Consider the following 10,261-nt stretch of genomic DNA (forward strand, 5'->3'; position numbering starts at 1 on the left):
GAAACTGACACATCAAACTATGAACAACAATAGAAATATATTCTCATTTGCATCATGCTCAATGCAGTAGGAATACGTTTATGGAACATTTTACACTTATTCACTATAAAGACGAAAGCTGTCCATTATTCTTTACACCAGATTCTTCCAGCACAACTACCTACAGAGTCTGTTGTAAATGAACACTAGAACGAGATCGTTGCGAGTATTTTTTAAGTAGTTTTCCAATTATTCTGGGTCAACATGAAATTTTAGAATTCCCATGAGAGATCTAACTAGGGATGTGCCGAAGCTGATTACAGATGTATGAAAATCGGCAGAAATTGACATATCGGTATCGGAATCGGCAAAAATCCGATATTTAAACCGGTACAGATTATACTAGACTTTCACCTTCTAATAAGTTTTATATTCTAGTTTTGTAAGATTTATTGAAAATTTGGTTATGATTTGTCATTATTGTAGAGTTTTTGTAATAAAGTTATTGCAAACTTTCATTCACAGGATCAACCTAACTATAAATCGGAAATAAAACAGTACATTGCTGTTGTATTGGAAATTTAAAAATGAGTATTTAAACCTGAAGTAAGTGCTGAGAAAATACTTGGGCATACCTGCTGCATCAGTATTCAGTGGTTGAGTGTTCAGTGTTGCTGAACAGATTTGAGATAAGAGAAGAATTAGGTTAGTTCCTGAAGTGCTTCAAAATCTCGTATTTCTGAAGTTGAATCTGGTAGAACAGGAATTCATTTTGCATTTCAAAGAACTGCTTGTGTACTAATGTTAAATCTCTAGGTTCACATAACCTTTTGTAGATGCAAATGTACATTCGCATCTCTTGAGAATATACACGGTCCGGCGGAATGAATAGCCTGATTTGAGTCACGTAGTACGGCGTCGCTGTACGTGTGTGCACGCTGCATTGAGGAAGGACTGCCATTTGTAAGTATGGCCTTGTGGAGTTCGGAACATCGAGCATTCGCCGTTGAGACGTATTTAAAAAATAACGAGTCTCCAATCACCCTGCAGCGGTTCTTTCGTCGCCATTTCCAGGTGGGCCGACATCAGAACGTCCCGGATCATAGGACGATTGTATGGTGGACGCAACAATTCAGGACTACTGCATCGTGTGCAAAAAAGAAAAGCCTGGGGCGACCAAAACCCAGGGGAGAGTGGAGGAGGCCCGTCAAGCACTGATCCGAAGTCCTCGGCGTTCTGCTGCCAGACATGCCTTGGCGCTAGGAATGTCAGATCGTTCCCTGCGGTGCATCATCCATGAATGCCTCCACTTCCACCCCTACAAAATGAAGGTCGCATAGAAACTAACCGAACAAGATAAACATGCCGGACGAAACTTTGCGTTGCGTTGCTTGGAACTTTTAGCAGCCGAGCCGCAAATGCGAAACAACATACTGATGTCGGATGAGGCTCATTTTGATCTGCACGGTGGTGTCAATAAACAGAATTACAGATACTGGGCGCTATTTAATCCTCGTTGGCTGCATGAGCAACCCCTGCACAGTGAACGTGTGACGGTGTGGCATCGTTTAGCATCATCGGTCCATATTTTTTTGAGGATCTTCATGGACGTGCGGTAACGGTTAATAGCGATCGCTATGTCCAAATGTTGCATGACTTTCTCCTTCCAAGGGTGAACAGAGACATATGGTTCCAACAGGACGGGGCAACAGCCCACACGGCCCGCCGGTCCATGACTGTCTTGCGGTGTCATTTTCCTCGTCGATTGATTTCCCGATTTGGGGACATTCATTGGCCATCACGGTCGCCCGATTTGTCTGCCCCTGACTTCTTCTTGTGGGGCTACCTGAAAAGTCAAGTGTACGTTACACATCCTCATACCGTGGCTGAACTGAAGGCAAGGATACGTACAGCTGTGGAGGCGATCCCATTTGACATGCTGGAGCGGGTGATGCGAGCTTTCGTTCGCCGCCTGGAAGAATGCGCTGAACGTGATGGCGACCATCTGTCGGGCGTTATCTTCAAAACAAAGTAAAATGGCATATATGGTATGTAATGGCATCTATTATTCTTTGTTTTCAATGTGTGTTTCAATAAATTATTCGATTTGTTTCGACGTTCTATCCTTTTTATATCCTACTATTCATTCTGCCGGACCCTGTATATGATATGCAATAGAAATGTACATAGCAAATTTATTTTTGTCATGCAGAAAATAACATCCCATTTCTGTTTAATAATCTTATGTATCGGAATCGGTATCGGTTCCAAAAATTATCGGTGAGTACATCGGCATCGGTAAATTTTCAGCTTCGTCACATCCCTAGATCTAACTAACCAGCAGCAAGACTATGCCAACTAAAAATATCAACTTTCTACACACCTGCATCAATGAGCAGCTTCTTCCTTCAGAATGCCAAGGTCCAGGGTTTCATGAAGATTCTAGTCATGGCAGGAATCGGTCATCATATTCACATCTGCTTCATACAACAGAAGTAAAGAACAGACTCCATGCCCTGATAAAATAAAGGATAAAAATATTTTATTCCTAAAAATCTGCAATCACAAAAATAGAACTGCATTACAAGAGGATCAGACATGCATTTTCTACATAACACAGCCAACTCGCTACCACTCTGCCACCTTCTTACATGTTAGGACTGTGATGAGATGTATGTCAAGGTCATTTAGGAAGCTTGCTTGATTGCTGCAGTTTATCACTAGTTTATTTTACAAGGCGCCTACCCAGCGTCGAATAACATGGGTACCTGGTGGAAACCCTGGGGGGTAAAGGCGGTCAGGGGCGTGATGCTGATCACATCACCCCCACTCACGACCGGATCAAGAAAGTGTGGGGCGTTACACCCACACCCCCTATACGCCTTCATGGCGTGGTGCTATGCACAGGGGAAAACTTTACCTTTTTTACCTTTTTTTTTTTATTTTACAAGGCAGGTATGGTAACTCATTACTAGACTTATGTTAAAATTTATTCTCATTCAGTTCTAATGTGGCATTTACTCATGTATTGCAAACATGAAGTGTTGATGTTTACATGCTACCAGCAATTTCTCATACCTGAGCGTTGGTTCCAAAAGTGGCCTCAGCCACCACTCATTTAGTGTCTTGGATATATTTTTATGTACAACATGTGTAACCATTAACAAGAAAAAGAAGAAAAAATAGCAACTTACATCTTTCCAACATTCTGGATCAAATTCCTGGCTGTTCTTTTAGATGTCCAAGAGTAGACTGTGGGAAGCTCAAGTGCATTTTCCCATCAGAAGACTTACATTCTGAAAAGATAAGATTTGGATTGCATTTTACAAATTTAATCGCATTTCTTAGCAGTATCCTAAAACAAGTTTCTTCTCTTTGCCATGAGATTTTATAAGGATGTTGTTGATCACAGAATTCAGAGGTGAAAAAAATTTAAAATATATTTCTCCAAACTCTTCTAGGATTTAAAGAGAATCTCAACTAATGAATTTTATTTACATTCAGAGGGGAAAGAACTTCTATTGTCAAAGCTTCTACACACTCCAAAATACAGGAATTTCCAAATACCCATTGAAATCTCCATATCTTGAACAAGTATTCCAAATGGATAATTAAAATCCCATAGTTCTCCCAAATCTAACTCTTTTGCATGGTACTTTCAGTACAATTTATATCAAATTATGTATTTTTAAATTAACCATATTTCTGATAGTTGATATGCTCCAACACTTTCATCTATCAATGAACAAATTGAAATTGTTATTATTATAAAAGTCTGTATATGTCCCTTGCCTTCAGGCCATCCCGAAAAAAATCGCCAAGTCTTGTTTTTCATACAAGAAAATAAAGCTCCCACCCACCCATACGCTGATTATAGCAGGTCCCATCCAGTGAGAGCATTAATTGTGACAACCAGCACTGTAGAGAGCCTTTGCAATCACAAGTTTTGTTATTTTACATTACATTTCTAACACTTTTGACTAATCACGATAAGGGAAAGTCAAAAAGATTCAAACCTGGGAACTTTGGTGAAAAAATTGAAAGTCTCACACTTAAGGCCATGAAGGGCACGAGGTAGGGTTTTGGTGAGGTTCTGCTCTCTGCAGCAACTGTGAGCACTGTTGCCAACTTAGCTCTTTTGGAGCCATATCTGCCTCTTTCATGCACTTGTTTGGCTGTGAACTGGGGCACCTACCACCCTGCCCAACTCCGATACCATTACTGGTCCCGGCCCACATAGACCAATTTTTGCCAACATTAGTGTACAATCCACTTAAGGTGAAATTTATATCTTTTATACACATCAATAGAGGCATGCATATTTCGTTTTTGACGAAAACACGAAATGTGAAATAACACATTGTAATGTTAATTTTTCATATTTCTGAAAGGTGTGATGTGCATTTTCCTTTCCTTTTTTGTCACCAAATGAACTGCAAAACGCAAAATAGACTCAAACATGAAATTTACCGTTTATATACCGACGCAACACTTTCTGAAGTCTGAAGTTTCCTGTGAGTTATGCAATTCACGGAAAATTGATTAATTCTACTGTAAATATTTGAGAAGCAAAAATGTACTCCTTTATACAGGAATAAACTTAATATTCTGGTAATGATTTAATGTGCTATTAGAAGGGATATGTTTATTGTGTGTAACAGTGCAGTTTTCAAATCAAATTTGGTATTATATTCACATTTTTATAACCAAAATGTCATTTTATATACTGCTTTTCACCGCTATAACAGCAAAATTTCATTTTATTTACAGCTTTTAAACCTGAAATTGACTGTTTTTATACCGAAATTTTGCTTTTTTATTTACCAAAAATATGTGCCTCTACGCATCAAGTTTGGCAACACTTTCAGGGTTGCCGTAGGAGGCAAGGAGAAAGGCATTACACTTATGGGAGAATTGTTTCATTTGTTCTCTTGGGAATATCAAACATACAATGGTGTAGAAAAACTGCATGGATGGAAAAAGGACACATTGAACAATTTCTTTGTCATAGGAAAAGTCTGAAACTCCCATTTGATTAGCCATAACTTCAACTTGATTCCCCATAAGTAGAGGCACATATTTTTGGTAAATAAAAAAGCAAAATTTCGGTATAAAAATAGTCAATTTCGGGTTCAAAAGCGGCAAATAAAATGAAATTTCGCTGTTATAGCGGTGAAAAGTGGCATATAAAATGACATTTTGGTTATAAAAATGTGAATATAATCTCAAATTTGATTTAAAAACTGCACTATTACACAAAATAAACATATCCCTTCTAATAGCACATTAAATCATTACCAGAATATTAAGTTTATTCCTGTATAAAGGAGTACATTTTTGCTTCTCAAATATTTACAGCAGAAGTAATCCATTTCCCGTGAATTGCATAACTCAGAGGATACTTCAGACTTCAGAAAGTGTCGCGTCGGTATATAAATGGTAAATTTCGTGTTTATAAGTCTATTTCGCATTTTGCAGTTCATTTCGTGACAAAACAGGGTAGGAAAATGCACCTCACACCTTTCAGAAACATGAAAAATTAACATTATAATGCATTTCACATTTCGTGTTTTTGTCAAAAACAAAATATGCATGCCTCTACCCATAAGCAATACATGTGATTCTGTAAATATACTTATCATGCTTTTCAAACATCGTGTCTGTAATGATCTTCAATTAGGCAAAACGTTAACGAACAAAACAACATTTATTTAACTTATAACTTCATGTTATAAAAACTACATGAAAGACATTCAACAAAGACAATCTCTCTCCAACTTGACTTGTTCACAGTATCTCTTCTAAAATCTTTTATCTTTTTCTTAACTTCTGTCAATTCTCCCCCTCTAACAAAAAAAATCATTCATAGGTCTTGTTACCAAAGGTAAGCTGTAGTCTATCCGGCTCCTTCTTGGATCTAGAAGATCTTCGAAATTCTCTGTTTTCTATGTTCCTCGCTTCTGCCGGTACAGCTGCCTCTGGTTCCCCATGCCCTGGTGCTGCCTCTGTATACCTTGGAAACGTCCAAAAGTCATTCAACTCCTTTTCTTTCTTCTCAACCTCCAATCTCTGACCTTTATAGCTGTTCTTAAGCTTTCCAACTTGATGCCTGTGAACTCTTTTTGTAAATCCATTTCTAAGTTTCACTTCTAAAAGCCTTGCTCCTACTCTCTTAATCACCTGAGCTTTTATAAACTTAGGCACTAAGGATGGAAAATTTTTTACCCAAACTATCTCTCCTGATCTTGGCATCCAAGATTCTGCCTCATATTTATTATTTTCTACCTTTTCATCTATTTGGCAATTTGGTAAGTTGAATATAGTTCTCGGCTGATAACTCATAATTCTTTCTGCTGGAGACATTCCTAATCGTTGCCACTTCGAAAATCTAAAATACTATCTATACTTTTTGTCCAGTCAATTCTACGTCCCTCATTTCTACTTTGAAAATATTTCTTTCTTAATAAGTCTTTAACAGTCTGCACGCACCTTTCTGCTAAACCATTACTTTCCGGATTCCAAGGCGGTGAATGTACCAATCTTATTCCATGCTTTTCACAAAATTTCTCAAATTGATTACTCCTGAAAGGCGGTCCATTATCTGACACAATAACAGAAGGATAACCAAATATCTGGAAATTTCTGTTTAAACATTCTATAGTTTCTTCTCCATTTGTCGATCACACCTGCCATATTTCTGTCCATCTAGAGCAACTATCAATGAATAGCAAAAATTTCCTCCCTCCATATTCAAAAAAATCAACATGTATTCTCTGAAAAGGGATCTCTGTTTCCATCCGACATATTTGTTTCTGGATGTATTCCTTTGAAAACTATTGCATTCTACACATTGATTTCCCAACCTGTCAAGATCCTAGTCTATTAAAGGCCACCAGTAGAATTCTCTAGCCATCATCTTCATTTTAGGTGTACCTACATGTTCTGCATGTAACAGCTTCAACACTGTTTCCCTGCATTCTTTAGGAATTATTATACGTCTTCCCCACATAAGGCATCCTTTGTTCATGGTTATTTCATTCTTCCTTCTATAATAATGTAAGATCACAGTATTTTGAAACTCTTTTGGAAGTGAATTAGGCCACCCTACATCAACCCATTGTACAACTTTTTGTAAAATGTCATCTTCTTTCGTCTTCTTTACTATGTTATCTAACAATAGAGGTTCAATTTCAAAGGTGTCAATATAATTTAAAGATTCCTCAGCATCCCCTGTGTCTTCCTCTATTGGCAATCTAGATAAAAAATCTGCTACAACTACACGTTTTGTGTAAACAATTGTGTATGAGTATTCTGATAATAACAAGGCCCATCTCTGTAAACGTGAACATGCTAACGATGGAATTGCTGTTGCCTCGCCAAAAATATATTTTACAGGTAAAGGATCACTATTAACTATGAAATGTTTTCCATAAAGATATTTATGAAATTTCTTTATGCCAGTCACTAAAGCTAACACTTCCCTTTCAAATTGGCTGTAATTTCTCTCTGAAGGCGCTAGTGTCGCCGAAGTGCAGGCAATTGTTTTCAATTCACCCTCAATCTTATTACACAACTGAGCCCCAACTCCTACACCACTTCCATCTACAGTCAATACAATATCTTCATCTGGATTGTATGGAGTTGGAGTTAATATCTCAGCTTTTCGCAATGCAATCTCAGTTAACAAAGAGAAAACTAAATATATGCTTACAGGCCGAAACCAAGTGTTAGGTAATAATCAAAATCTAATTATTGATAACAACTCGTTTGAACCAGTTTCCAAATTCAAATACTTAGGAGTAATATTAACAAGTGAAAATTATATTAAAGAGGAAATAAAAAGTAGGCTTAATTCAGGAAATGCATGTTACTTCTCTCTTCATAAACTTTTGTCTTCTCGTTTAATATCTAAGAAACTAAAAGTTAAAATATACAAAACAGTAATTTTGCCTGTAGTATTATATGGATGTGAAACTTGGTCCCTTACATTGAAAGAGGAACATAAATTGAGAGTATTTGAAAATAAGATCCTTAGGAAAATCTTTGGACCCAAAAGGGATGAGGAGACAGGTGAGTGGAGAAGGTTGCATAATTTAGAACTACATAATTTGTATTCACGTCCAGATATTATTAGAATAATTAAATCAAGAAGACTTAGGTGGGCAGGGCATGTGGCACGAATGGGAGAGGAAAGAGGAGTTTACAGGATTCTTGTTGGGAAACCTGATGGTAAGAGACCTGTAGGAAGGCCAAGACGAAGATGGAGGGACAATGTTGAGATGGACCTAAGGGAAATCTGTAGGGATGGAAAAGAGTATATAGAACTTGCTCAAGATAGGGAAAGATGGAAGGCCTGTGTTGCTGCAGCCATGAACCTTCGGGTTTAAGAAGGCTAGGGAGTTAGTTAGTTAGAGCTTTTCGCAATGCTTCTTTGGATTCAAGAAATTCCGCTTTATGTCGATCTGTCCACGACCACACTGCTCCTTTCTTTAGCAATTCATAAAGATGTGTTATCTTCATAGCGAACTTTGGCATGCTCCTATGATAAAATGAAATCATTCTTAAATATGACTTCAATTCTTTAACGTTTGTTGGCTCTGGACAATTCAATATTGCTGTCTTATTCTTGATTAAAGATTGAAAACCATTACTAGATATCCTGTAACCTAAATAGTCCACCTCTTTTTTGAAGAACTGGGATTTATCGAGATTAACTTTTATATTGTAATATGTCAATCTATCCAAAACTAGTTTTGTGTTATTGAAACATTCTTCTTCTCCACGGCCTGTTATAATTAAATCATTCAGGTAGCATTTGGCAAATGTATAATATAACAGTACTTGATCCATTGTTCTTTGGAAAATCTGTGCACTGCAGCTTAAACCCATTGGTAACCTGTTATACGTGAACAATCCCCATTTAGTATTGAGAACCAATAACTTTTTAGCACTCTCGTCGAGTAATAGTAAAAGATATGCTTTGGTCAGGTCCAACACTACATACGTCTCTGCATTCACTAAAGAATTAAGTAAATCATCCACTCGTGGCAAAGGATAAGTTACTTTTTCTACCACTTTATTGACAGTTACCTTAAAATCAGAACACAGCCGTAGATCACCATTATTTTTCTTTACTACCACTAAAGGTGTACCCCAATCAGAATACTGAATAGGTGACAAAACTCCCAATTGAACTACATTATCCAATTCAGCCTTTACTTTCGGTTGTAAACTGTATGGAACTTCGTATACTTTCTTGAATATTGGAACTGCTCCCTCCTTGATTGGTATTGTAGCTTTAAATTGCTTAATAGGCTCACAAATATTACCAGAAAAAACTTCTTTGTACTTATTTATTAAGTAGTCAACTTTCTGATTATTAAAAGTTAGTTGCTTAGATACTGTTAACAAAGAAGTGTCCCTAGAAATCCTTAACTAAAACCAAAATTTCCAACCTGGCTATAATTCATTCAACCAGGTCCTTCCTAAAATAGGTGTTTTCAATTTATTTTGAGAAATGTACAAGGGCATTTTTAATCCTCCATTTTCTAACTGCACATCCAGCATAACAACATTTATTTAACTTATAACTTCATGTTATAAAAACTACATGAAAGACATTCAACAAAGACAAAAGACAATCTCTCTCCAACTCGACTTGTTCACAGTATCTCTTCTAAAATCTTTTATCTTTTTCTTAACTTCTATCAGTGTCTAGCTAATAAACTTAAAAAAACGCTTCCACTTCCAACATGGGATAGAAATTCATACTCTATTGTCCAGTCAGGGACTTTTTTAGTAGCAATGCCCATTCCGACGCTATTGAAATACATGCATAACTGGTACGAATCTGTCACTTTTACCCTTAAAGAACAGAACATGTTAACACAATAACTATTTCTGTAATAATTCTGCTATTACAATGCTCCTTTAACTCAAAACAAATACAAATTAGTGACATATAAGTTCCTTACAATGTTTTTTTTTTTTTTAAAGATACTTTCCAGAAAATGACACAAATACATGTTGCAAAGAGAAGCAAAAATGCTCCCGAATAGAAATCCTTGGAAGACCAGTCATGCCCAATTAGACAGGGTCACTGCTCATTCTCGCGTGGTAGCTCCACCTGACGTCTCGGACTTCCTCCTGCCTTGGTGATACTTCACTCTAGAATCATGTGCAGTGGCTCTCTCTCCAGTTCAAGTAAAAATTATAGCAGGTTCTATCCAGAAATAATGTTAGTTCTGAATGAACTCACCCTTGCTCCATATTGCAGCAATAA

At 37.0% G+C, this 10,261-nt stretch overlaps 1 long non-coding RNA gene across 1 annotated transcript; it reads right to left on the bottom strand.

Annotated features, from left to right (window-relative positions):
• Positions 1-2,362: 2,362 nt before the first annotated feature.
• Positions 2,363-10,261, bottom strand: LOC145996537 (uncharacterized). The gene is made up of 3 exons (XR_014442797.1): positions 10,238-10,261; positions 3,174-3,275; positions 2,363-2,495 (listed from the first exon to the last, which is right to left on the bottom strand). It is a non-coding gene; the product is annotated as an uncharacterized LOC145996537 (long non-coding RNA).

This window comes from Lepisma saccharinum, chromosome 12 (assembly GCF_977018435.1).
Source record: "Lepisma saccharinum chromosome 12, izLepSacc3.1, whole genome shotgun sequence".
NCBI classification, from domain to species: domain Eukaryota; kingdom Metazoa; phylum Arthropoda; class Insecta; order Zygentoma; family Lepismatidae; genus Lepisma; species Lepisma saccharinum.